Below are 27,944 nucleotides of genomic sequence, written 5' to 3'. Positions count from 1 at the left end.
TGGTTCATGAGCAGAAGGTAATCAACCAAATAATGGATTTCCTAAGGCAAAGAGAGACTTTAAGAGATCTGTATGTTTTAAGTCTAGCTATAGTCTGCCTTTTTTCCACATGATATCCCTGCTGCATTCACTAACTCCTAACCCAGAATCAACCTTTTACAAAGATTTAAGAGGATGATAAGAACTAAAAAAAAGACAGAAAGAAAAAGAGAAGAAATCTGTGTGAAATAGCATCAATGCAGCAACAGTAACAGGATATGAAAGTCATAAATATAAACATGACAGAATACACCTGAATGAGGCTATGTAAATATACTTTGAAAAGCTCAAGAGATGTTTAAGAAAGAATATTTGGTAAATAAATAGTTTAAAAATACATCTGTATGCTGGAAATCTGCAAAAATCCTTACCGTTTTTACAGACATCTTTTGTTGACTGAGAAATATGACTAGAGGAGGTGATGTAAAAGTTTTTTTCAGTAGGTGGATACAAGTTAAATCACCATTAATAATGCCATTTTATTAATGGTTATAGAGAGTAGCTAAATTAATTTCCATGAAAATGATTTTTGATTCTTGGATGAATTCCAACGCCTACAGATGAGATGTTTGATTAACTTAATGGAATAATGCAGCACTACTGGCTTGTATGGGAGCCCATTAATGTCAGGAAAAGGAAAAAAAAGATATTAAGTAAACATTTAAAGGGGCACTCCAACAATTTGGTATTGTACTTTTGTTAAGTTGGGGGACTCTACATTACACGCTTCATTTCCTATAATCAACCCTGTCTCCTAATGTGTTATTCTAGAAACATAATGCTGGCTGAATTACATTTTCTCTCAACATAATGAGAAAATGTTGTTAATTAACATATTTGGCAAGTTGAAAAAATGTTTAGAGACAACATAGCTTATTGTTTTTTTCTTTCCATCAAAATATCTGATCTTGCAGTACAATTATCTTATAGAATTATCACCTTTCTGACAATGTCAACAAAAAATTAACATGTATAAGCTTCGTAAATGTAGAATTTATGGCAGAGCTGTTGTATTGGATTGCATTAGATTGCACAGGTGTTCCTAATGAAGTGGCTGGTGAGTGTATGTATTGCATAATGCAAGACTCTAGCCTACACGGCAATTTATACAAGCTATGTTATTCTTTTCATTTTGTTCAGGTACTGTAATGCCAACCTTCAATATGGAAGATACAATTTTTTCACTGTATTTTTTGCTTTCCTCCATTATTTTTGTCACTGACTTCCCTGCATGGCCACCAGCCTCACTGTGATAGCCACAATCAAGCTCCCTAATAGAAATTCCAACAACAAATGGTCCAGACCCCCCGAATACCCCAAAGATAAGTGAAAAGAGAAGAAGATAGAGACAGAGAAAGTCAGTGAAAGTCAGTTGTAGAGAGAGAACTGGTGTCTCGGCAGGCTCCCACAGGAGGATATGAGGAAGGTGAAGAGCCACTCTGATCATGTTTAATTCCCTTTTTTATTGGCGCTGCCACTGAAGGAAGCCATTGTCACACACAGGCTGAGAATCATCACATGGGAAGAGAAAGGCTGTGCACACAACAGACAGGTTCAGTAAATGAGAAACACTACAAGACAGGCTCGGCAGCAATCTCCTCCTCCCTCAGTTCTTCACTGTTTACTACTACTGCTTGTAAAGCAGTTTAAATGAGAAAACTGACAAAACTTTTGACATTCACATTGTACTGAGGTGGACCAAGTTTGGTATTGATTCAACTTGATGACTGTTTTTGCAGACACAGTTCTAGCATGAGGAACTTGAGAGATTTTAGATCTTTTTTCACGGCAGACAATTCGGCATGTCATAGCGGAATAAGAACAGGTATAATTAAGAACATTAAAAATGACTGTATTTCATTTAGGTAAGACAATTCCAGGGCATAAGCATTGTACGTTCTGGCTCACTATGATGGCTTAATTTATGAAACTGAGCCATCATTGACAAAATTAGTTACACCTGTGTTTTTCCTGCTACGAAAGCTGTGAAAATCGTAGGTACACCATTTTCCAAAGCATAGAGTTCTGTTTGAAACCAAGCAGCAACTACCTTGGTTTCAAAGCCATATATTATAGTATTGTATATGTGATGGTCACTGTTCCTCTTGTTGTTTTCATACTTACAAATCAATGTCACCTAAAGGTCCATTTCTTTAATCTGACGCGCCAGATGGTTTGTTACACAAAACCATCTGAGAAGTCGTCCTTGGAAACTTTTTGGAAAAGGGCAGGCACTTTCAAAAAAATACTTGGCAGGTGATTGGATGAACCATCTGTCTAACTGTCTATCACTGTCTTACCTTGGGAACAGCTGGATTCGAGAGAGATCACAAGATCATGCGAGAATCCTCATAGGATGCTGACTGGTCTGAACCACCAGTGAATAGATTATGTGTGATCTAATGATCTTGTGAATCCAGCTGCCTCACAAGGTAACTACTACTGTGCAGTTCTGAAATATCTTTAAATTTTTCCAGTTGTCATGGAAATGTTGATGCTCAAATCTCATTTCCTGGGTCAAAAATCAACCTTGAAACTTAACTTTTGAGCCAAATGTGAATGATAAATCCTTTAAGTGCTCAGCAAAAATGAAAATTTGAACACATACATTTCAATGAACAGTCAATCTTTTTGTAAACTTTTATTTCCAAGGCCAAGAATGAACTTATTTTGTGTTTTTGGCAGATGTTATATTTTTCAGTCATGTTCCAGCTCAAACAACTGATACAATACACCAGCAAGAACAAACAGTATGCGCTTCAACAATGTGGGGGTTTACTGAGTAAGACGTCTGTATTGTTTTGTAAACACAGTAAACATTACACCTTCCTCTCTTTTTCCCACACACTGTGGCTCTCTCTCCCTCCTCACCAGTCTGGTCACGACGTCTCCCCCCCTCTCCACCCTCCCTCTCATCCCGCCTTGGGCTCACATTTTGTATTCATTACCATTAAAGAGTCCCTGGCTTGTCTCGCCATTAGGCCGCATTACTCCGCTCTGCGCTTTCTGACATTGGTCACGCTCTGATCGGTAATCTGGTCAGAACTGATGCACGATTTCCTTGCGGGTGCTCTCCTCAAGTTGGCTTGTGAGAGGTACACAGACACACTCATAAACCACACACACATAGATTACATTCAAGTTGACATCTATGCTTCATAAAGGTATGTCCGGAACCAATGGCTACTGCTTCTGATGACTTGCCCACCGTGGCTGAGACCAATTGGAGCAGAGCACATTTGCTCCCAATTCTGAGGTTGGGAGATTGGGGAAGGCATTGGGCAATGTAGTGACAGATACAGAAGTGCTGTGCTGCACTTATGATGAAGAGGAGGAAAGAGGGAAGAGTACAAACAAACAACACATGTAAGTTTGATCGAACCATGATCTCTGATGTCATTAAAGAAGAAACAATAAGTAAGAAACTTTTGAGGCCATATAGTTTTTAAGAAAAAAGTGGCATAAAAAGTGCACTCCACGATGCTCAGAAATATATCTGCAGTAGTTCATGTTTACTATATTAATAATAAATGCGACTGTCCGAATGCATTTCGCCACAGGCTACATCATGTTTACCTTGAGGCAAGGTGAAACATGTCATTCGGACAGTTGCACATGTTATTTAATACACATGAACCCCTGCAGCATACTGATATGAACCTCTAGGTGTGCAATGACTCACTTTTGATTTATCTTCCTGTGATTTCTCAGCACCTAGGAAGATACTCATATGAATCCTGTGTACAAAGCAATTGTACTTTGTTAAAGTCACAACATATCAAAGTAACAGAGAGCAACAAAGAGGAAAGAAATGTGAACTACACATGCTGTTTCTCACAAATTGGTACAAAAACAGCACATACATTTTTCCTAGTTATTAACCCCTTCTTTCTGTGTTCAGAATAAAGATTGTCAACCTGCAAGAAAACACCCACCCATCAACCAGCACTGATCAATAATATGAATCCATTTTACTTACAGATCCAAGTATATCTAGTTTTGATGTGAAACCTTTGATTCATTTCTTGGGCTATTAAAGCGGTAAAAGCTGCGATTACAGAATCAGAGAACAAACTTGAAACAGAGCCAGAATCAATATCATCTCTCTTACACTATTCTGTTAAAATATGGCATGTTTGCTGATATTTTAAGTGCTGTACACCAAATATCAAAATGCCCCCCAAAAACACAGAAATGCATTCAACATACACTAATCTTCTCACAGCTCAATCAAGAAACTTCCTCTGCCAACTTATTCATTGTCCAATAATGGCATTATCTCTTTCATCATCCCATTACAGTATATGCAACTAGATGTTGCGCACCAATTCATTACGAGGGCTATGAGCTGACATTTCCCCTCCAGAATGGATCATTTATTTGGAGCACCTTGATGGCAGCAGAAGCCGTTAAAACTGGCGAGCCAATTCACAGACAGGGAGCAAGTTATTGTGACAGCCAGCCGCCTAATTGTTCATTTGAGGTAATCACCCGACAAGTCAGAGCAATTTCGAGCACAATGCCAGAGACTAATGGAGGCGGATGTGCTCGCTTGATGAGATCAGAAGCACGGGGCCGCCTGCCTGCTGAGTGCCAGGGGCCCCTGAGAGGGCATCTTCCTTGATTCTCAGGGAATTATCTGCATCTCTATGGCATGACTGAATACTCACTAGGGGGGTATTAGCAGGAAAGCAAAGGATAACGATAACATAACTTTATATGTGTCATCAAAACTGCACCAAATGACAAAGAGATACAAGGAGAGAGAGAAGCATATCGTTCTTTTATTTCAGAGGAGCATAATGTAAGTTGCTGCCCAATTGGTGTTGAGAATTTATTTTCACACCCCAATCAAGATGCTTGGCGGAGCTGCCAGCATGAGATGCATAGCTACCTCTTAGCATGCAGGAAGACACCCCTGCCACTGCTCTGTGTGTGTACGTATGTGTGTGTGCGTTTGGTGCATGTGATGGATGACCGTGCAGTGCTGGGGCGTTCTCGGTTTAATTGTGATGTCAGTGCATGTCTGTGGCAACCCCGGCGGTGAGCAGTGACAGACAGGAGTGTGTATATGTGTGTCCATGTGTATGTGTGTGTGTGTGTGTGTGTGTGTGTGTGTGTGTGTGTGTGTCTTTGTCTGCAGTGTATATGGGAGGAGACCACAGAGGAACTCTGACATGATGTGCTGGGGATTTTCAGCCTGTCCCAGGACTCTCACGCGGACTCTCAGGAGACGAGTTGGTGGAGTTTGTTGAAGCTACCAGGCTGATCGGGGAGTGGACGAGTCAGACAAGTGTCAAGATTCTTCGACAATTCTGTGGAAGTGTCAAGACGGGGTGAAGGATGGAAAAAAGACAGTGATGCTGCCTCCTTGGACCATGTTTGTATGTCTCCCAGCAGCTAGAAAAACAAATTAATTTCATATCTTCTTGCTTATTCCATCTTTATCCTCAAGACCTCTTCAGTAAACAGTCATCCTAAATATTTGAGGTACTATTTTTTGAGTTTGGATCTGATTGATGGGCATGCCAAGCCTCCACATGCTTAACATTTTGTATTATCACTAATATTACTGCTGCTTTCCCCCCCAAATAGCTAAAATGACACATCTCCTGGATGCATAATTTGGATTATGAGTCATACACGGAGACTGGAGACTACTCGCAGTGTTTCAGGACGGTCAGAGGGTGGTGCTGTTGGACCTGAACTATCAAATCACCCCTCTGTTCACACAAATTGATAATGCATGTTGCATTAAATTCAGACAGGACAGATTTAACTGTGAGTCAAACAGAAGAGTGTAGGGAAATCATTATTTACTCTGAGGCTTACTAGGAATGAAACATTGTATAATTCAAGAAAATATTCTATATTTTATTTTTATATTTTGGCACAACGTATTTGACTAATTTAGCCTGAACCAATGGGATTATGTAAGGTGAGGCTGTAACTACCTGTTACATTTGATAGATTTATTGTGTGTATGCTAGATTTATTTGCTCAGCTAGTCGAAATCTCAACTTTCCAGATTTTTGGACATTTTCTGATAACATTTTGCAGTAGTTACAGGAATACAAGGGACTCTCAAGGTCTTTTATTTCGCAGTTGCAGCTAAAATCGGTTCAAATAAAGTGGCCAACTTACACTACCATATTCTATCATGTGCATCTCCTCCCTTCTTGCTATTCTGCTCAGGTTTGGAAATCCAGGAATCATGTTGTTTGTAAGAGAGTGAGAGTCAGTCAGTCTGTCTCAGGAGCCAGAGTTTGAGTGAACATAGTGTGGAGTTCTTCAGGGGGAATATGTAATAAGGAACATAGCTGCAGCTTCTCCTCCTTTCCAGGGACAAAGTTGGTCTAGACACACGGATAAACAGGCAGACTGAATGGACTGAAATAAAACCGACCAACTGTGCTCATCTCGTGCCAATTTAAGATGATAAACATGGAGACGGCAGACGAGACCAGATGTGTAGGAGAAAACTATCTTTGATTCTTGCCAGACAGCAAATGGAATCATCACGTCTTTCATGTAAAAGTGTGGAAACAGAACATAAGACAAAATATTACAGTCGAGTATCCTCGCTGTTATTTTAGTTTAAAAAATGAAGCCACAGTGTAGAAAACAGAGTCCTGGAATTTGTTCAAATGGCGTCTCTGATTTTCTACAAGAACTACATATTCATTGACCTGCAGATTTTCTGTTATCAACGGTCTCAGAGAGCTACTGAGAGGTCATTTCACAGCCAGCCCAGAAAAACAACAACAACAACAACAGTATAGGCCGAAAAGTCAGTCGCCAAAAACGACCTATTGTGCGTTTGAGTGACAGACGCCATCTAGTGGCCGTAGTAATTCTGACCCCAAGAATTGATAGTTCAGGTGACGTCTATATAAGGTGACAAATGTCCATATTAGGAGGAGGTGGTTTGGGTGGATGGCTAGATAGATAGATGGCCAAAAATGGACTTAGCTGCAAGAGGCCACTGTTCGCTTCCAGTCTCCAACCACAAGTTGGGACAGTTTTTTAAAAACCATAACTACCAATGTCGTGGTGTTTACTGTTTCCATGACGATGAAGGTTGCCTCATTCTAAGGAGTAGTAACTTTGACCCACACCACATTTCATGTGATCATTTTAACCCAAACCATGATCTTTCCCTAACCCTAACCAAGTGGTTTTTGTGCCTAAACCTGACCAGACCTCATCCACAGCGTTGTCACACCATAAAACATCATTATTTTTTAACAGTAATGTAATGGTTTTGGAAAGAAAATGTTCCCATGGGTCGTTCTGGAGAGCACGGTACAATCGAGCTATGTGGTTTAATTGTGAGGATGTATTCAAAACACAAAAACCTTACTACTGATGATGCAGCTGCGCTCTCGCAGAAGTGTCTGTTTCTGTTTCATTCCAATTCAAAGTCTTGAATGGGAGATTGCTCCAAAAGGCCAATGGACTGTAATGCAATTTGTATAAAAAAGCCAGACATAAGAGGCTGAGATGTGGCCAGCAATGAGGTTAGTGCATGCTGGCAAAGGTTATTCTACTGTGAATTGGTTGCTTCAATCCATTTATCGCCACAACAATCCAGATGCTGTGACAGAGTGAGGTGTTTGAAAATCCCTCGTGAAGGACTGTGTCATGTGTCTTCTGTATGGATTTGTTTGGTGTGTAGCGACAAAGAGTGTTTACACACAGTTGGTTTTGCTCAAGGTACTTTCATTTCCCGAATCAATGACTCGTTTTTGGGGATCTTCACCGTGAGGCTAAGTGATAATCGTTCACTTGTGGGGGGGGGGGGGGGTTGCACTTGCAGTAACAACTCGTTTGACAAACTGAACTCCTTGAAAAAGGGAATGACACGGGAAATGTTGGACCTGAGTCTGACCAGCGAATCCCTGTGTTTCAGACCTCCTTATTGCCAGCCTGATCCTGCTAATGAATTCTGCCTCACAGTGTCTGTGCCCAGAGTGGCAGCATGGCACTGGTCACTGAGTGGGCTCAGAGGACAGTGAGGGTGTGAGATGCCATCTGTTGTGCCTCTGCGCTCTCCATTTCCCTTTGCTCAAACTCAACTGGAGAGGAAAAACCACTCTGCGCTCTCCATTTCCCTTTGCTCAATCTCAACTGGAGAGGAAAAAACAGTCTGCGCTCTCCATTTCTCTTTGCTCAAAGTCAACTGGGAAGGAAAAACCACAGAGAAAGATCCTGTCAGGGTACTTAAGACAATGGTTAAGACCTCCTCTGCTTTTTGGAGTTTCACAAGAACAAGAAAGGAGCAGGGAAAAAAAAACTTTTAGCACGAATTACAGCTGTCACTCCCACTACGCTTCTTTTTGTGCAGGATCAATATAAGCTGTGGACATCCAGTGATTTGTAATAATTGCAGAGACTGCTGGCGATTTTAATTTTGATTCAGTCTGTCATTTGTAAGGCCTCCAGCACAAATTACCTGTTTGTGCATTCTTGTGAAGACAAAGGTCTTCCTAAAATATTAATCCTGTGAGAATCAAGCTGTATTTGTTTTGATAATTCCTTTTTTTAATCTCCTAAACAAGCAATTTTCATATTCCTTCGATCATGACAAATATAAATCATAATGACATTTGTAAAGTAATATTTTGAATGTGTCTTTGACGAAAACATCAACTTATCCTTCTAAATCAGCTCTTCTAACTCTAAAGTCTAAAGGATATACAAATTGCTGGTGATTTTAGTCAAACGCATCAATTTCTATCAGGGTATTTTACAAAATTAATGTGCAAGGCGGTAATTTATCAGTACCATGACCAACATGAACACTGAGTCCACACGGAGTCAGAGAGCTGCTACAGCAAGCTAGGTTTAAGGTTATGGTTAGATATCTCAATATCTTGCAAATGTACTTTTACGTGTCATGTGTTAGATCTTACAGCTGATATTTAAACTTTTTTAATTATTAAATTGTTAATATGATGATCAGAAGTATAGTAAAAACACACACAAACTGAAACTTTTCCCTGTGTTTGGAGACTTCCTCAACAATGCTCTTGAGAAACGCTAATCACTTTGTCATGGTTTGTTGGGCTGCACCTGTCCTGGCTGACTATGCCAATAAAGTCCATTCAAAACAGAGCCAGCACACTTGAGGCGAACCATTTCACACCACATTTGCTTTTTAACACACTAAAATCGAGCACAAGTCCAGTACTATCACTCGTTGGCAAGTTTTTCATTGGCTTCTATATTAAATATATAAAAATCTACAATAAATGTCTTCCACTGAACCATCCATCTCTGCAACAGACCTACCATCAGATTTCAGCTTTAAAATCCTCTTTTTCCTTTTAGCAAGGATACATGTCAACCAACAAGATAACTCCTTGAAGAGTTAATTTGCAAAACCAGATAAAAGCCATTCTTAAAATGAACAAACACCTATTTGATTGAAAAAAATTGAAAAAAAAAACATGATTTAGGATAATAAATGCATTTATTATCCTAAATCATGTTTTTTGTGTGTGCATTCTAGGGAGTATCAATCAAACAGGTGTTAGTTTGTTCTTTTCACCACTATCACATTTAGTTTGTTTAGTTGGTTTGAGAGATGTCTAAAAACAAGTGACTCAAGCTTGAACTAAAGCATATGAGTCTGTTGGTGTTGTACTGCATGACTCAAAGAAAAAAGAAACTGACAACAAATCCATCTCGATCCAGTAAAAAAAAAAATCACATATTCTGCCATTTTATGGCCTGACAGTCATTTTGTTGTGCAGGCATGAGTCCGACTGTTTTCAGGCAGGTTCTGTATCTTACCCAATTACTATAAAACTCCAGAAAAGAGAGGGGAGCATTTAGCATTCCTCAATAAAACTAGTAGAGTGCCTGAGGATACATACAAGAAAATAGGTCTTATCCTTCATCATTAAACTCTAATCATACAACTATTAACTCTACTCATTGGGTTTAAATTCGTGTTTGCACACAAAGTACAAGCTCTTATGAAATGAGAAAACAAACAGACCAAATCAACTCTTATCTTTCCCTTTACTGTCATTTTTCTCGCCATCTAACATTCTCTTACTGAATGTTTCTCACTCACAAGGAAAATACGCCAATATCTTTGTGTGAAATCTGATCTTTGTTACTCATTTATCTGCAGGTTTGCATCGCACAAAACAGACAAGCATTTCCGCCTCCCAACGTCTCTCCGGTTTTGCTGGGGAACTGAAGCTTATTGTGTCCAATGTAGCAATCCAATTATGAAGCAGGGCTGTGGTACAAGGTTGCCATGACAGAATCAATGAAAACAATATAGGAGGGTCCCCATTTTATAAATGTGTTACTGGGAAAAGGCCTTACTTTGGAGGAAAATGTCAGCATTCCAGAGTAAGTCAACACCAATGCTCTGTGAGGGGTTTAAAAATGAAGCCCGAGCTAACAACTAAATGGTTTACAGAGGAGTTAAGAAGAAGCAAGTAAAATAAGGCAAACTGCCAAAAAAGAGTTCATGCTGCACGGACGTTTTGTAACGAATGCAGCGTGTCATATATCTTTACAAAATACCATCTTAATTTAGCAAATTGGCTCCATAATGCAGAAGAAATCCGCAGTCAAGCATCATTTTTACGGCGATCACAGTAATCACCATCATTCACGTCGTAATTAAATCTTGCAAAGATTTTGGCAACATATGCTATAGCAAATATATGCATTGGAGGTTATCACAACAAAGTCAATGAATTCTCCAGTTATATTGCCCACACATTGATCCTAACTCAAATTCTCATCTTTTCTTCGTCAATTCCACTCATTTCACTACCGTAATCTTCTAATTACTCAAGACATTCACATTCCTGTTCCACGTCATGGAGCAGGAAGTAGCCTTTGAACTACTTCTAAGTGTTGCGCGGGGTGGGTCACGGCTGCCTCCCTGAACTTGGCTGCATTTCAGACTAGTGTGGAGGAGGATGAAGGCTCGCTCCCTTGCCTCTCTCAGTGAGAGAGCAAAGGCCTCACAACACTCTCAACCCACATCTGTAGAGGAAGACGTGGGGAGAGGGAAGCGAGGCTGAAGCGAGCCGCCCACACGGTGATTGGAAATCGCAGAGGGGCACCAGACACGCTACTCCAAAGCGTTTGTGGGGGCTATTTGTTTCAAAATCAGATACTATTTTCAGAGCGATGGAAAAGCATGATTTTCAGAGTTTAAACTTGGTTCTTGTTTCCTTCCATACTGTAAATTTGATTATATTAACATTACGCCTTTTGATGCATCAGGAACCCTTCTCCTCTTTTAATGCTATAAACTGGACTTGCAAATCTACCTGGATCAAATGGTGATGCTCAGATGTGACTGTGTATAAGGGTCCTTTCAAGCCTATAGTTTGTTCGCTCTGCTCCAAATCAGTGGATGAGTTGATTGAGCTTGTTGCATTTTCCACCTCGTTTGGTTTCTTGGCATGCAGAAAAAAATTTAAATGAACCAAAATGCATCAATAAATCCACATGAGAATGTTCACTACAATTGTTGGTTAGTGGTATCTGGGGCAGGAGCAAGAATATAAATACATGAAGAAGGTCCAGGTCTAGTCCAGGTCGGATTTTGATTCATTCTCCGGCTAGCTGCTTGTGCATAGTAGTTGGGTCGGTTTGGAACCAAACCAAGACTACATACTCAAAGGGTCTTGGTATGGTTGTTTTGGTTTGCAAACTGATCTGCCCAAACGAATTGCATGAAGGAAGAAAAAGAACTAGATTTCGATCCAACCGGACTAAACAACCCAAGTTTGAAAACGCTCAAACTCTGTGAGTGTGGAGTATGGCATTCCTAAAAAATAGAGGGCAAGAGGCTCTCTGTAACGAGGCTGAAGCGAGCCGCCCACACGGTGCTATAAATCCAGTTTGTATTCTTTAGGAACAAAAGAATAAGTGTAATTGACTGACCATGAGCCAGCTTGGTTCTACTGCCCCAACCTTCCTTCTCCTTCCTGCTTCTTATCTCCGAGGAGTGTTTACTGGCGGTAATTAGGCCATTAATCAAGTTAATGGAACATCCCTGAATGAACTAACTGTACTCTCTCCCACAGAGCCGTCTCATTTCGCCCCGGGACTCCCTCCTGAGGGCAAGACTTCCTGGTTCATGGCCGAGGAGAGCTGAGCTGGTCCGTCAATCTGTCAAAGCCACTTCCCTCAGCCTCCAACTCTGAATTGCACATATGGGTGCACCATGGGAAGGTTACATATCAGATGTAACAACTGTCAGCATGGTGTGCTGCCCTGCTATAGACTGCTGAAGTGATATCAACTTTGATGGCAGTACGTCTGTGAAGGTTATGGCCTTGGCGTGACACCATGACACCTTTGCAATTGAACTCCATTTTTTTTTGTGCGTGTCGTTGAGAAAAATGGATGGATTTATATCAGCTATTTTTGAATGCCACTGTTGTTTCAAAGTTAAACATACTCTGCACTTTGTAAAGCTGTGTAGACCACTGTGCAACAACCATTCCTGCCAGCATCAGTTGAAATCAGGCCAATGCCAACGTCAAAGCCAAAAACTTCAATATTTGGCAAAGTCATTGATAATTTATGGTGTCAAATCAACAACTCTGTCCAAGACTCTACAGTATGATGGATGTTTTTTTGCGCTATAGGGCAGCCTTAATGCAAACATGTTTAAAGAACATTCACTATAACTGTCTATATATTTTGGATGTGCGGTGTTAGCTATATAGTGTATATACTGTGCATTTAAAGCCGCAGTCCATAGATTCAAAAAAAAGAAATTAATAAATATTTGGTACTTCCCAGTGGCAGCATAAAAAAAAAGACAGTACAGAATGGTGAAGTTTGGTCAAGCAAGTAAAACAACATTTGTTTTCGTTTTCTCTTTAGAGAGGCAAAGGTGGAAGTAACATAACTGTTATAGCACCACAAAACCTCTTTGGTTAGGGGTGGGGTGATGGTCGGGTGTGCAAAGCTTCTGACTTCCATACTGTTGGTTTCTTAGAACCATGACCGCGGTCTCTTCAATTGGCACACAATGAAAAAGTCAATAAAATCTATATATTGTAGAGAGTTACAACACAATACATACACAAACAGGCACATTTTATGGTAAATAGAGCTATTGTTACTCCACAAGGAGTTAAAGAGCCGACTCTGATTTGGCCCCTTTACGAACAACTGAATCCTGTCCGATCAGCAAGCTAACGTTAGGTGGGCAGGCTGGCAAAGTTAGCTAACATTGACTCGCAAATCAGCTCGGCATTTCGGTAACAGAACAATCGTACTTTTAGCTAATTTAAAGTTTGTCAATGATCACAATTAAGCTAAATGGCATGTTTCAGTCAGACTCTTGTGTGGATTGACAGACTCTGATCGACAGCCAAAGCATGCTGTGGCAAATGATCAGCGACAGGTTTGACTGAACCAATTCAAAGGGTGGTCCAAAAATGTGTGATTTTTTTTTTATTACATGTTTTTGTTTGTTGCTGAAAATAGTAAAACGATCATTGATATAAGCTGCTTAAATATAATCACCTGATTGCAGGGATTGTATGATGATAAGTTTATTTTTAAAAAGACAAAAAGTGAGGTAGCAAAATCATAACTTTGCTACCTCTAATTCAATAATGGGGATTCATTTTCTCCACTTGCTCCATTGCTCAGGCGCCTATGATGGTGGGTTTATTTGCAGGAATTGTGGCTAATCAGTTGCTTCCATCACATCAGATGCACTCAGACAACAACACAAGCATTCGCATGAAATAAAACCGAGTGTTTTGCCTGTGGTTGTCTCACCAGTGTTCTCCCTCTGGCCATTTTCTTCTCTGTCTCTGGAGTATTCAATCTTCTGCCACGCCAGCAGACCACAGCTCATCCAAACCTGCCTCCCAAACAAGCTGTGGTGTAATTGCTTGTCAGAGCTGTCTGCGTGCCTGTTTTTCTTCTCGCCGCCACGCACCTGACAAGAAACACATATTTACACACAAAAATGAAATTACAGGCAATTTGAGAACAGGAGCTTTGGAGGCAACGCCTGCTATCGAGCTGTCCAAGTCAATGAACTCCTCTCACCCCTGGCTCTATATCTGTTTGAAACAAAAGGGGAAGATGGAGAGGAGAACAGAGGAGACAGAGAAAAAAGAAGAAACGCTTGGGAATTCTGGTTTGACCTCCGTGTCATTCCTTCTGCGCTATACTTCCTCTACTGCTCACTTCTCCTTTTCTTTACATTTGACAAATACCCTTTCTTTTTCTTAAGCAAACTATGCTACCAGTCTTTAAATTGTTACAGGAAGTCAGGTTATTCAGAATGATACAAAGAGCCAGCAGGCTGAATGAGTAAAGCTCTACAGGTCTTCTTGCACTGGTGTTATAATGACAGACTTCAACACACTGCTTTGATGCAAAAAAGAATTAATACATCACGACTTGATTTGCTGTCATAATTACCTATCTTCACTAATTACACTGACTCATTTAGAAGAAGTGCCTGCCTCTGGAACATTTATTGTAAATACTAATTATATTTAAATGGGGGAAAGTCATAGGATAACTATGTATATTGGAACAAACAGCTGCAGCTCTCTCACTGATACACTTTTACCATTGATTTTTTTACTATGTTTGTTTAATGGCTCCAGAGGCAAATTAAACTGATTATACAAGGACTTTGACACTTTTAATTTCTAAGTGAATGTCTGAATTGGGTGCAGATGTGTTGAAGTGTAGGAGGATAATATTTAGTTCAGTTTTCACCCAAAACTCTCTCAAATCACCACAAAGATGCATCTGCTACAATGCTGCTGTCCAGTAGCATTATCATGACGACATAGAAAACAAAGATGGGAAAAAAGTCTTACCAGTGTTTTCTGCAGGTCTATTCAAAAGAGAGATCTGATTAAGACCTTGAGCCAGTTAAAGGAAATTTCATTTCATTTAATTGTCATGTGCTCAATCTCCAGCTTGATTTCCTTGTCTTTCTCCCTTCCTGTTCAACAAATCCAGAGAGTTTGCAAAGGTGTGGCCATGTGGGACAGAGGCGGGGCACAGACATTACATACACCTGAGAAAGGCCACCCAAGTACAAAGATACATGCACTAGTATAACACATGAGAGTGTTATGGAAATTTGGTGATTGGTGACAAGTGTTTCTATTTTTCTAACTTTATCCCACTGCTGCTCACACTGTAATACTGACTAAAAGCATCAGCAACATTTAAAACCCCTAGACACCTTGTTTTTTTCACTTATGTTGACTGATAGTCCTTTTCTCAGGACTGCATGTCTCCCTCACTCTCCTGTATTTTTTTTTTTTGCTGCACCTGCTAGGTTGAGGAAACTTACACAATCATCATTCTTGTTGGCACATTTTATGGGAATCATATAAATCCCAGTATAGTTGCACCTACCTACAGTAAATCCCTCTAATTAGCCGGGGTAATTGAAAACACCTGTGTGGGTGTTCAGGGACTTCTGAATGCCAAGAATATGATCAAATAAATATACATATATGCAAAAGCTGTTCAGTGAATTTAGGATTCATACACATAGTAGCGTATACACACATATATTTCTTTACTCTTTAAATACAAATCTCCCTTGTTTAATCTGCAAATGTTATATATATTCTAATTTTGCTTCCTCTATTTCTTACTATGAAATGGACGATTCCATGTTTGGTTTACAGCCCTCTTCACTTTATACCATTTAGTAGGTATAATATAAAGTACAGAAGTTCAGTATTTCAAATTTGCGAGTCTCAATTAACTTCATACTGTATGCTAACTTGTCTAGCTAATGTCTCAGGCCATAATACACGCTTAACAATATTACTATTCATCAAAGTACATATATTTTTAATTTAAGTATTCAGATATTGAATTTATCTCTTTGTTTATTTGATTGTTCTGTTTATTTATGCTTCATTTAAACTGTCATGCATACACATAACATCTTAAAGAATGTAGATTATTATTCTTTCTTTAATACTTCTTTGCTATTTGTGCATCTTTTATCTCTGTTTTCCTGTATCTTATTTCTACCTACTTATTTGGCCTGTTTGTTGTGCTGCCATAATGATAAATTTCCATCCTGATGATTCATAAAGTCTTATCTGTCATTTCTATTGCTTATAGTTTAAACTGTGTTGCCATACTTCTATTTTATGTTCCCCATTTATGAATTTGTTAAACATACTTAGTCTTCCCTGCAGGCATCAATAAAAGTTCATCATTTTCCTTTGTCCACTAAAGCTCATCACCTTGTCACAATGAACACACTTTATCTGAATAAGACAGCAGGAAAACATCTGTAAAACCGCAGCACCGACCACCACGTCCATGTAGAAAGAAGAATCACTCTCTGTATGCCATCCATGTTTGTGGGTGTTTACTCCTGAGCCGAATTGTGTTTGACATTTGTTCCAGACAGATCTGTTTGGGCCTGGTGGTATTTCGGGATGAGAAGTCAACAGAGGCAAGATGCGAAGCAAAGATGTGAGAAGGGTCGTGATGGGGAAGCCTATGATTGATATTCCCATTAGCCACCTGACAAGGTGAGGACAAGGCTCTGATAATGAATTGTGACACATTAATGAGCTTGTCTAGCGCAGACAATACCTGATCAGCCCTCTTACCATTTAACCTTTGATACCAATGAGGAAAATTGCAGGCAAATAAGGGTTTTGTGTCACTTGCAAAGACAAAACATGACTTTAAAAACAGTGCAATAGATAGTTGTGTGTTGTTGATATGGGCAGAAGTTTAGGGGAGGCTAATTTGATGCCATTTACTTGACAGTGCAAGAAGCTAAACAAAAGCAAAGTTAAACTCCAGGGATTTCTTGAGCAGAAAATACAAAACTTTTCCATGCATGTGTGTCTCTTTGAAGGGATAAAGATATCTTCTCAGTTCTTGGTTTTAATTAAGCACAAATATGACACCCAAAACAAATTTATATAGAGTATAAATGTGTTTTTTTTTCTCCGACAGTTGGTTCACCTCGATTCATTTCTTCATAAGATGAATTAATTAGTATATCCTTCAACAGGAGAAACAAATGTTTCAATCAAAGTTAAAAAAAAGAAGAAAGAACAAAAAGTTAGACTGATATTTAGTTGTAAAGAAAGACAGGATAATCAGGCTTTTAGTTGAATCCTACACTGGTTTGACCTCAGAAAATCCTCTGAGCCAGTCAGAATTTTGTTTCCTCTTAGGATGTGGGTATCTAATATTGTACAGCGCATCTTGCAGATATTTCCTCCATTCAGGCTTTTCAAATCCCTCCAAATCCTTTTATACTCTGCTCTAAGCATGCACGGTGTACAAAAAAGTAAAAAATCAACACAGATGTGGCTAGAGGGTGAGTCACAGGAATACTTTCTGAAAATCTTTTGTATTTCCTTCCTTTTTTTTTTTTTTAGCAGACTCATAAAAGTGACTGCAGTTGAAAGATAGCCACTATTTAATCCTTATCTTGTTTACCAATAGTGTTTAAACATTAAAAAAAAGTAAAATATTAAAAGCACATGTTGGTCACAGTTGTTAGTCCTTAATGGGAAATGGTAACCTGAAAGTGGCAATTGAAAGTTTCTCAGTATATGCTTAGCGTCCATTTATTGGGATGCAAGGATTCTGATACTTTTGTCACACCCAATTTGCCAAACTCTACAGTCCACAGCCCTCTATACAGGACAAAAAGCACAGTGTAGAGCATAGACTGTATGTAGAGACTGAAATGTTGCGACAATAATCCAACTCAGTGGGAGTCCAGGAGTCGGGGAACTAACTAATTTTAGTGCTTCAAGGATAATAACGGTAGAGGCCTACTGTATACTATTGATAATGACTATATACAGCAAATTGAATTAAATTTTCAATGACATTTTCCTCCAATGATTGTTTTGTGATATCACATAGATTTTTTACGATATCCATACAGCTTTTGTAGGATAAAGCTAAAAGATAAATACTCCCTAGCGAGTTCGGATTCGTGTCCACATACCTTTCTGTTGTATCTTTAAAAAAAAGTACCTGTGTATCTGGATGGATGATGTGCTGGAAAATGTTTTTTCCTCAGGCTATTTCTTGCAGGCAGTGGATACAGTATTTTCCAACATCCTTACTGCTCAAGCAAGTTTGTGTCTGCGTGCCGAGGTGAGTGTGATGTTTGTGTGTTTGTGTGGGTGTATTGATGTCACCCCCCCCCCTCGAACGCCCCCACCTCCAGCCCCCGCGCCTCATTGGGACGCCGGCCGCCGAAGTCTAATCCCGGGGGAGCTCATTAGAATCAGCGGAGAGGAGAGGGCCCCAGACAGGGTCAGGACAAACTGCACTGCTGAGCTGCATAGTGATGCCTTCCACTCTGTCTTTATGCCTGTTTGGTTTGGCTGCATGTCAGTTCATCTGAGCGGATGGCAGATGAGAGATTGGCCTGCTCAAGCACTTGACAACCATGTTGAACACCCACGCACTCACACATGCACACATAAGCACACATATAGACACACATAGAGCGCCACACATCCACTGACATTTCAAATACCCACTCCATCACAGACATATGTGCATATACTCAATGTGTGTGTGTGTGTGTGTGTGTCTGCATTGTACTCACATGGCCAAAATTCTCAAATAGAGATGTGTGATCTGGCACACACAAACAGAGTTGTCACCTCCCTGTCATGCTACAGTCAGCAGCGTCCTGTGTGATGTATGACAATAAGAGAAGGGTATGAGCAAGGTCAGGCACACTGCCACCCACGAGACACTCATTAAATGCTTATGAATCTCAAGTGGAGTCATGTAGACATGTGTGTTTGTGCTGTACTGTCTTTTTTTTATCAATACATGCCTGTGTGTATTACTGTGTTTGAACATTTTGCACGTGCAACAGTTGTGTGATCTTGATGTGCTGGTGGCTTACAGACGTATAAGGAGGCTTTGACACTTCCAAGCTTCCATGTCACCCCCCATTTTTATTTTTACAACTAGTAAGCAAAGTTTGAAGGAGTGCAGACTTACAGAGACTTGCACAGAACAGCAGTGCTGCATCCAAAAAAATGCAACTTCTTCATTTATTTCAATGAGAATGTTGGGTGCCGACAAACACCATTGTCATCTTACACAAACAGGGCGACATCATTTGACAACCTAATGTTTGTCAGTCAAACACACGCAAGTGTGCTTGTCATGTAGAATACCTTGTAGCATCACTGACACAGAAGAGAAGACAATTAATGCTGTGATAAAGTTGTGAAAACTGCTGTGTCAACCTTATGATGAGTCTTCAAACTGGAATCTGCTTCGTCTTTTCGCTGGCCTTGCCAACGTAGCCCTTTTGCACTTGTTTTATTGTAGGAATGCCATGTGCCTTCGCTAGATTATCAGAGCAAATATCAGGGCTAGTTTCAGGTCTCAGAACAAAAGCACCACGGTTGATAGCTGATCAAACCTTTAGAAACTTGAATACTTCACCCTGTCTACACTTGTCTACACACATTTTCATCATCTGTTTGATATACTAGAAATGCTTAAATTTAATTCAACACAGCTGACTTCACTGGGCTTGTATATAATTGTCTTTTTAGGCTTCAAGTCTATTTTTTACTTGACCTACGTGTGTGTCTACATTTAATGTATATTGGGCTGTGATTGCTGTCAAAATGCCTCTGAATGTATATGCCAGTATAGACACTAAGGTAGGATTGCAGCTGCAGCTGTTGTGCTGCTATGTGCTTACGTGCAGAAAAGGTGTCTTTAGACATGAGTTGGGAGGTAGAAAGGAAGATGTGATTGTGTTAGGATAAAGGTGTGGCTGGGTGGTGTTTAACTGACATGCTGATTAAGAAACAATCGTTTTTGCAGCACATGAAAATATGATCTCTCACCTGAACCTGAGGTTTGTTTGCAGCTGGCCCCTTCATCACCATTCCCTGGAAGTCTCTGATGCCGCTCCGAGCAATGGCTGCTACGCTGCTCACATTCTGAGTTATACCAGAATGGATGGCGAAGGGTGAGAAAGGCCAGAGATGCTGTTATTGCTCCACAAAAGCCCATGGACACATAAAGAGTTTATCATCCGGGTGAGCAGAGAGCAAGCTTGCTAATATCCTGAGGCTATCACAACGCTGTCCAATGAAGTCTGATTGACTCCATACATCAAAGGGTGTGTGCACACGTTTGTGTATGTGTGTGTCCCAATGAGAGAGTCAGGAAGACAGAAGGAGCTTGATGCTTCTCTATGCTTTTGGGCAACAATGAAATCACACTCACACAGGCGCTCATGTCTTTGGTATAATTGGAAAAGTGCTATGAAAGATGCTAGAGAAAGCGAGAGTTGGAGGAGGGGCGGTGTGGTCACAGGAGCTCACTCAGAGAGCAGGAAGGCAGTGGGGTGTTGGATGCTTTTCTGCCCACTGGGGGGGCCACCTATTATGAATGGACGAAACAGCAGGACGGGAGGCTTGATTGGAAGCAACCGGAACCTGTTTGTTGTTTAAAAAGCCTCTCTCTCTCTCTCTGTTTATGCCTCTCTCCTTCGCTCTTTCCATCTCTGTGTAATTAGGGTGCTTGCTGGAAGAATGATCAGCTGTCATCCCCAATGGTGGCCTTCCACTGCCTGAATGTCAACACTGTCTGAGACCTCCTGTCTGAGTGAGCAACACACTCAATTAGAGACACTCAGTCACTGCAGGAGCTGGTAAGACAAACACACTGACACATTTGCAAAGACACACACACACACATACATATGAGAGAATAAGGCACTTTTATCCTCTAACAGTATACACACCTACAGACACAGACACACACACTCATCTTGATTCATCACAGTGGTAGCCCCGTCGTAGCCCTAGGTGGTTCCATTAATTAAAACACAGCTTTTCAGGACATAAAAGTAAGTATTGCTTACTGCGCCTTTTCTCGCACTGGCAAGACTCCCTCCGGAGGCAAACATCACTCCTGGATGAAAGCGGATACAGGTAGGCGGCAGGGTAGATGCCCCCTTTGCTCCAGTCGGCCGCATCAAAGTGTTCAGAGTCAAGGGGCGAGACACCAAAGAGGACTTTTTCTTTATGTTTCTGTGTCAGTAACATCAGAGGTGTCTCTTGTACTTTTGAAAAGAGATTCACTCCTTGTTTAATGTATGAAATGCACTTGAAGCCTCGGTTAGCCAAATGGAGATAAAGGCTATTTCAGAAAATCTGACATGACACAATGTCAGTTATGAACATTAGCATTACAGAATGCCAAATTGAAACCATGACTTCAAAGTATTGTTCAAGATGTAAGAAAAGCACATTTAAAATCGCAATGGTACTGAAAAATTGCAAATTACTGAAAAAACAGCCCCACAACATATCTTTGCTTAATGGCTTGTTGTGTGTTTCTATCCATTTATCTAGACAGAGTTGCAAACTTTTATAACACATTGAAATAACATTGGTTTTTTGATATTTGTGTTCAGCATTTTTGACCTCTGGAGCAGCTCCTTTTCAGGCAGACGTCACTACATGCTAATGGATGCTACAGTTTGACGAGCTAAGGGGACTAAACATTTGTCATGTTCATTGTAAGAAAGGAATATGTCATCCAAATGCAATGTATGTTGCTATATTTTGTGCTTTTAAAAGAAAAAGTTCAATATTCTTGCCAAGGGTTGGATAAAAAGATCAATACTCTCAATACTATTTCTGTATGCTATATGAAGCTATTGCCAAGGGGGGTTAGCTTAGATTAGAATAAAGACTGGAAGCAAGGGAAAACAGCTAGCCTGGTTCTGTCCACAGGTTCAAAAACTGACTATCATCACCTCTAAAGTTCACTATAGAATCCATATAAAAACCTAAGTGTATAAATTACATGTAGGCCAAAGCTGAACCTTTGCACAGAGCCATGCTAGCTGTTTCCCCCTGCTTCCAGTCTTCATGCTAGGTTAAGCTTACTGCCTGCTAGCTCAAGCTTCAGATTTAGTGTATACACATTTAAGTGGTATCGATCTTCTCACCTAACCTTTCGCAAGAAAGCTAAGACCCATATTTCCCAAAAGTCAAACTATTTTGTTAGTAGTTTTTGGACAAGCTGTACAACATAAGTTAAATCAGGACACAACCCTTGTTAAAAAGATAAATTAATTGTTGGTTTAATTTTTTGTAGGACTGTGGGATTGAATAAAAGCATAAAACAATGCTAGCCTTATCTTCAAACAGTATTTCACACCAAGTAAAGGGAAGCATTTTCTGCCTGTATTTGCCTTATTTCTTACACTGTTCAGCATCATTTTCCTTGACAAATGATAGAGCGGCTATGGACCATCTGGATGTCTCCAGGCCTCTTTACATGTTGGGGATTTAGTTGATGCTGTCATCCAGAGCGAGAGTGAGCAGGTAGGGTTTGGTGCCTTAACTAAAAAAACAGCAGGACAGGAAGTGACTGATGAATGTGCAGTAGTTGTTGTAAGAATTAAATTTTGTGTTTTCATGAATCTTTCTACTCACACTTCGAACTACAGTAGTCTTTTTTTCATCACTGTTGACAGGCACAAATGGATGGAGGAGCTTCTTACAAACCTCGAGGCCCTTGTTCAAATCTCACCTAGAGCCCAGTGGAGCATGATAAAGGAGTATTACGTGATTTGCCCAGTATAAATCTCATCGTTCTCCTCCCTGTCTGGGAGCTTTGAAATGTAATCGACTGAGCATGTATGACAGAGTCAAAAGGTGTCAGTGTGATTTGAGGAATTGTGTGGTGGTGAGAGAGTCAAAGGGAAAACATTAACAGGTGTAAAAGACAGATTTCTGTTTTATAAACTGCATTTAGTAAAAGGATAAAATTTTGAATTAAAAAAGAAAAAAATATCATTTGTATTTCCTGAGATTAACAATTCCCAAAATTTCTGTGTGCGTGTCTATATATATGTGATAATTCTGCAAATGTGTGTAGCTGTGTGTGACAGAAAGAGAGGAGATTTAGAAAGAGAGGCGATTTAGTTTCGAGGGATGGAAGGACTTTGTGGACCCTGTGGAAATTAGAGCTCTCCATCTCTGTCCTCAGGCCAGTCTGTGTGTATATGTGTGTGTGTGTGTGTGCTAGTAGGGGTCACTGCAGGAATAAAGAGAGAAAAGTCAGAAACGTCTCACCAAAAATCCCCACTAAGCAATAAAAAAAGGACTCTCGTAGCTGCCTAAACTGTGCATCTGTGTGTGTGCAAACAGCTGCAGGTTTACCTGTAAGTCCACAGTGTGTGTGCAAAGAGAGAGAGAGAGAGAGCAAAGAGAAATCGTCATAATTCAAGTCAGTTTTGACATAGTGCAAGCTCCACATGCGTGAGATTGTTTATAAATTATTCTTAAAATTATAGAGGATGTTAGGCCTTCTGGGCTATGGAAGTCCAGGGATGACAATATTAAAAAGAAATAATTTAATTCAATTACACATTTTTTTATTTATGTATTTTTTCATTTGTGTGCACATGATATATGACAGAACTACCATTTTTTTTTAAACTCTCCAGGAAAAAAAAAACTCTGAGTTTGTATATACTTGACAGACCTAGCCAAACCAAACCAGAGCATGTGGAATGATGTTGTCTCACTGGTGTGTTTCAAGAGATCAGATCTTTTATCCTGCAGTGTTTTTTGTGGTTGAAAGATTTCACAAAAGAAGCCGTTATAAAAAATGACCATTTAATTTTCATAAGAATTGAGCTAAAATAACTGTATAATTCAAATCAGCTTGCAATTTCATAATTAAGTTTAGGAATGCTTATTTTAAAACCAAAATGACAGTTCACATTCAACTTTTATGTTCCTTATGACAGCTTTCATTTCTGAGTGGAGGGGGCATTTAAGTTTGACTGACTGTTGTAGCTGTTTAATACACTGTAGTTTGTATTACAACCATTATGTACACAGTAAAATTTTACACTTTAAAGACTAGACTACATATTTGCATATTCATGTCATGTTAGCCTCATGGATCTTCTAAGTGAACAGCTTGTGCAGCATGACTCAGCCTCGGCTACTGCCAAATGTCTGCATATGTAATCTTAAACAGAATGAAGTATGGACACATATTTTGTTTGAAACTGAAGCAGACATTCTTTGCAAGCTTTTAAAACAACATTTTATAAACTCAAGCATCAAGCAGTACTGGTGCAGCTTATTCAGTCAATAGCAGCTTCAAGTACCATGCACTCGCTGTCTCTCGTGCTCCTTGTTTCTCCCTCTCAGAGGTGATTTTGTGCAGCTCTCTGCCCTCGTCAGTCTGCCTCAGGCTGTTGTGCCCAACCTTTACCTCCATTCTGCCTCTTCTCTCTCTACCTCTCTTGTTTTCTTTCTCTACTGTCTCCTCAGCCGCCGTCTCTGCCCTGATTACAATGTTGTGTGGAAAAGTTGCCTCATGGGATGTTGTCTTCTTGTCTCATTTCCTTCTTCCTCCTCCTCCTCTTCTCCATTGTAATCCTACAGACTGGACTGAGTGTCTTCATTGGCTGGCTACAGATAGGTCTCTTTGGGTCTGTCTTTCCCCCAGACTTCTGTATAAGCCTCAGGCATGGAGACACTATATTATCCCATAAGTTTTGATTCCAGTCAGTCAGAAAAAATGCTAGTCCAACATCCAAAACAACCTGCGGTGTTGAAGAAATGTGCACTCTAATTACAAACGGGCATATGTTTAAAAATTAACGATTTCGGATGTTTAAAATTCTTAGGTTGCAATTCAGTCTATTATATAAAGTTTTCAGAAGTTTCACACAAGTTAGTGATCATAGGGTGGTGACTAGGCTGCAAATATAGGTTCAATTCTATAAGAAATCAATTGACTTAAAGGTGCAATATGTAACATTTTTTGAGTGATAGCACAAAATTGAAAATACTGGTGAACTAGACCAATCTAAAGGATCACAATTATATTTATCTTGATTTTCATCACAGTAATCAAACATGTTTTATAAAATGATGATGCTATGATTGGTATGAGATTTAGGGGTCGGGTCCAAATCATGTTCATAATCTGTCGTTTAATCATAGTACGCTCATGGTTTTATGGAACAAACATGCTTCTTGCTTTAACACTGGATCTCGGATAACTCACATAATTGTGTGCTATCGTAATTATGTGCAGTCATGACACGACAGGGAAGATATTGCCCCATGGTGGGAGATAACTGAGATTTATGCCTCATATCTTTAACTATATCATGGACGCAACATAATGGGCACATTCTGAACTTAATTGCACATTATAAGACACAAAGGGTAATTTCCATGTTACTAGGATGTAAATATACCGCACTGAAGTTAAAAAGAACAATATAATATGTTGAGAGTAACGTTGTCCAATTAGCATAAAGCATCAGATTAACACAGAAACAGATGAACAGTTACTGGCAGGTATGATACTGTCAGCCTTGCTATTAAAAAGTTAGATTTTTTTAACCCTCCCCCAAAACAAAAATACAAGAGCAAAAGTGTAAGGAACAGATTAAACAGTGTGTTTATCTGCTATGAAGTAAGCTGGAATTGTTAGCATGCCCAGCTAAAGGCGCCTTCAGACTGTGCGACAACGGTTTATTGCATGCCACACTGTGTGAGATGCCTAGGATCAAATCTTGTTTGCAATCTGTGTCAGACTGTACGATATCAATATAAGACATGTCAGATTGTGCCATGAACGTATTAAGAACAAGTGTGTTTTCTCTCTAAACGTTATTAAAAAACTGGACTTACGAAATGTTATGCCGGCCAGTGTATTCTGTGTCATTTTATGTCATATTCTGATTGGTTTGTTTGTAGATGTGTGTTGTAGCAGCAATCACATTGTGGGAATTTGGTCTTAAATTTTTTGACACTGTCAGAATTTTGACTCAGGCTGTCTTTGGTCACCAAAGCACCAAATTGGTCATCAGTGTCAGTGTCTCAGTGAGATCTTGGAGCACCGTTTTGGATCGACGTACAAAGATTTCACCACATTTCTCTCATGACTTTTGTCTCACACAGCACAAAATCGCACAGTGTAAAGGGTCCTTTACTAGCTTAATACTGACAGTAGTAGGGTTATGTTCACCAAAAATGCTGGTTAACAAGTGCTTAAGATTCCTTTGAGTTCTTGTTTTAAATTGAGTCAGTATTTCTAACAGGTGGTGTAATTCTTCATTTAAAAGTAGCTTTCTTATTGTGGAATAAGTATATCCTTGAAGACCATGATTCTCCAAAGAGAATCATGGTCTGAATTCTATTACCGGGGCTTTTGCATCATAATGAGAACACTTGCAAACAAAATAACCACAGCCCCAATACAAATAATACTAAAAAAAAAACCACACTAATCAAACTCTAGACCAGAATATAAAACAATCTGCAACCTTGTGGAGCTATAGGAGCCTTTTCAAACAGTCACCTTGTTTCTCTTTGGTGCAGTTGTGTGCGGGTAAAACACCCCGTCAAGGTGACACGCTGCAATTAAACAGCACCGGTCTGTTGGCGATGAGCTGTCATCACCGAGCTATGTCACAGGTGTACAGGGCAGCTGTAAGTATAATTGCTACAGGCCTCCGGGATTGAGCTGAACCCCCGTCTCCTGGCGATGATAGCAGGCTTCACTGGAAGATCAGCTATGAAGGAGACTTGTAATACACTGACAAATGGTTATACAGCAGTTGCCAAATTAACAATGACCTCCCCCCCTTTTGCTGTCTGGTGTGGGTGATAATGTGCGAAGTCCTGTCGGGAAGTGTGCTTAATGTTCAAGATAATCTGTCTATTATGCGAGTTCAACATTAGGAAGGGAGTGAGTGAGTATCAATTAAATGTTCTTTTCCATAGCAAATGGGAAACATAATTTTTTTGACAGTGATTCAAGCAGGCAGACCTAATATAGATTTTGAATAAGTAGCTATATGTGAATATAACTGGAATTAGTTCAAATACTGTTACTCTGCAGCAGAAGCCCCTCTCTCTAAATTACTATGGAGGAACTAGATGTGCTTACTAATTGAGTCTCGGTGCTCTGAGGAAACTAATAGAGAGAGGAGAGAGGGAACGAAGGAGGAAGAGAAAGGAGGGAGATTTCTGTTCATAAACAGTGTTTACTTAAAGCACCCCATCGCCTTATTAGTATTAATAGCAGTGACTTCAGAAAGCTCATATTCTGCCATTGGACAGTTTTGTATTATTTATGATTGAAATGAAAGCCTGGAAGTGCAGCAGCAATGGAGGAGCGCTGCATAGCAAACGATGTTGCGTATGCCGTTTACATAACCAACACTTGGGTAAACAGCGGATTAAGCGCAGCACGGGGCATGGGAAAAACGAGAGCAAAATGTTATATCCACACATTAGCCTATTTGAGGCAAGCTTTTGGACGAGGCTAGCAGAACACTGCAGACCTTTTGATGCAGCTGGTCTTCATCTGCAAGTCCTTTTGAGCATGAAAGTGTGGTGCGGTGCAGAATCTCGCCTCCAGTGCAACTTCTGTAATGTTGATCTTAAGAAGTCAGGTCCAAAATAAGCACCATGTAACTTGAGAGCTTCCTCGTCTTAATTAAAGACACCATCTGTTAAATTTTATTATTAAAGCTGGTAGCGTGAGTGCCAGAGCAACCGAACAGGGCTTTCATTTTCTGCTCTATTTTACAGGCAGCAGGGTGGCATGTCAAGCAATGAGACTTGGGATCTAGGTTCAGGAATGGGGAGCTTCCCTGCTGAGGTGTTCTTGCGCAAAACACAGAATCCCTACTGGGGTTACAGTTCTGTAGCAATCCTGGATGTGGCTGATATTCGAGATACGCTACTTTAAAGGATAAAGTAAACATATAGAGGTATTTTTTCAATATCGGGTATTCTCCAAAACACACTTTTTGTGTTTCAGTGTATTAAAGCGAAACTAAACACAGCTTTGCTCTCCGACTC

The 27,944-nt window shown here is 39.9% G+C and overlaps 2 protein-coding genes across 3 annotated transcripts in view; both read right to left on the bottom strand.

The window, feature by feature from the left end:
- lancl1 (LanC antibiotic synthetase component C-like 1 (bacterial)) overlaps positions 1-13,915 on the bottom strand; it is a 53,659-nt gene extending 39,744 nt beyond the window's left edge. The window contains exon 1 of the mRNA XM_067582880.1: positions 13,828-13,915. The gene's annotated coding sequence lies outside the window, so the exon portion shown is untranslated. The remainder of the gene's footprint in view (positions 1-13,827) is intronic.
- LOC137176873 (receptor tyrosine-protein kinase erbB-4-like) overlaps positions 13,902-27,944 on the bottom strand; it is a 273,678-nt gene continuing 259,635 nt past the window's right edge. The window contains exons 27-31 of one of the 2 annotated variants that reach the window (XR_010925879.1): positions 22,530-22,626; positions 20,945-22,437; positions 19,920-20,681; positions 18,647-18,733; positions 13,902-13,990 (exon numbers count right to left, since the gene is read on the bottom strand). The gene's annotated coding sequence lies outside the window, so the exon portion shown is untranslated. Of the gene's footprint in view, positions 13,991-18,646; positions 18,734-19,919; positions 22,438-22,529; positions 22,627-27,944 lie in introns of both variants that reach the window. The other variant, XR_010925878.1, reaches the window with a different exon arrangement.

The sequence above is a fragment of the Thunnus thynnus genome, chromosome 24, assembly GCF_963924715.1.
Source record: "Thunnus thynnus chromosome 24, fThuThy2.1, whole genome shotgun sequence".
In the NCBI taxonomy this organism is placed as follows: Eukaryota; Metazoa; Chordata; class Actinopteri; order Scombriformes; family Scombridae; genus Thunnus; species Thunnus thynnus.
The sequence above is the reverse complement of the archived record's forward strand: the minus strand, read 5'-3'. Positions and strand labels throughout refer to the sequence as shown.